Raw genomic sequence first — 1753 nt, 5'->3', positions numbered from 1 at the left:
ATATCCTAATCCCTGAGACTTGTAAAATGTTACCATACATGACAAAAGAGACTTTGCAGTCATAATTAAGTTAAAGCCCTTGAGATGGGGAGACAATCCTGGATTTATCCAGCTGGGCCCTAAGTGCAAACACCTGTATCCTTATAAGAAGGAGAGAGAGGGAGATTTATACACACACAGAATAAAGGGATGTGAAGATGGAGTAGAGTGAGTTTTAAAGCTGCTGACCTTGAGGATTGTATTGATGAGGCCACAAGCAAAGAAATCCCAACTGCCACCAGAAGCTGGAAGAGACAAGGAAATCATACTCCTCCAGAGCCTTTAGAAGAAACAGCCCTGTCAACACCTTGATTTTTGCCCCATAAAACTAATTTTAGTCTTTTGATCTCCAAGACAGTAAGAGAATAAATGTAAGTCACTAACTTTGTGGTAATTTGTTGAAGTAGCCAATAAAATAAATACAGTTTTATAATCATATTTAATTCTATCTCATCTAGTTTGTTGTCTGTATCCTTGCTACAACTCCCTACCATATTTTAAGCTACAATGCACAGCAAAGGGCATTCAACAAATTTCTACTTACTGGACAACTAACTAACCTAATGAATGAATGAACTGATGTCACTCATCAGCAAAGTGGTCAGAGTAGGGAATGAGTGCCTAGCTCATTGTAACCCATATCTATTGCTTCTATACTTTAATGGTGTGCTGGGTTCAGTTGTCATATTTCTTCTTGAACAAAGAACAATACATTATGTAATTTCTAAATATCCTACAGGATGTTAATTAGGCAGTATGGTATGCTGAAGTAGTTACGTAAGGGCTTGAGGTTTAAATTCCAGCTCTCCTATCAGTTCACTTGTGACCTTGGGTAGGTAATACTCCAACTCAGAGCCTCAGTTTCCCCATCTGTAACATAAGGAAGTTTCTAGACTATCTGGAAGATCCCTTCCAACATTGTTCAATAGTTCTTAGAATTACACCACTGTTCTGTGATTGTCTGCATCCCCTTTATTTTTACACTTTGGTGGGGAGGAGCTAAATCAGTGATGGTGAGGTTGTAAGCAGTAAGAAAAGAAAGAAAATCAAGAAATGATGGTACTGGAAGGAAATCATCAAAGCATTTTAATCTTCTTGAAAGGAGATGACATATTCCCATGCACTTGCAGACATAATGTATTTCTGTACCTCCACTTTGGCCTCTTACAATCACTTTACTCAGAGTACCTCACAGTATATTTCTTATAGCACTAACATTCTCTGGTTTCATTTTCTAGTCAATGTCACAGTAATCCTAAGAAAAGAAAAACAGTGCACCAGTACTGGGTTTCCTCAAACTCCCACCCCAAAATGTCACTTGTAGAAGCAAAAATATACAGTGGCTTTTCATTGCTTTAGAAATAAAGTTGCAAATCCCTTGCATGACATTTGGAGGCTTTCTATGATTTGGCCCTGCCTTCCTTTACTAATCAATTCATCATTATCTGAAGTCTGTGCTTCAGCTGACATTGTCACATCCATTCCAAAACTGCTGTTTTGCTTTGCTGCTCCTGCTACTTGGAAAACCCTGTCCCCTCTATTCCACTCCCTTTCACCTGCCTAAGGAAATTTTTTTCATCTTTCAAAGCTTAACCAAATGACATTTTCTCCATGAAGCCCTCCCTGATCCAGCAAAAATGAAGCACCACTTCCCTTCCCTTACTTAAATCCTATTTATTTGATATATTGGGTTGGCCAAAAAGTTCATTCAGGT

The sequence above is a fragment of the Giraffa tippelskirchi genome, chromosome X (assembly GCF_054371585.1).
Source record: "Giraffa tippelskirchi isolate mGirTip1 chromosome X, T2T-mGirTip1v1.2.pri, whole genome shotgun sequence".
In the NCBI taxonomy this organism is placed as follows: Eukaryota; Metazoa; Chordata; class Mammalia; order Artiodactyla; family Giraffidae; genus Giraffa; species Giraffa tippelskirchi.
The sequence above is the reverse complement of the archived record's forward strand: the minus strand, read 5'-3'. Positions refer to the sequence as shown.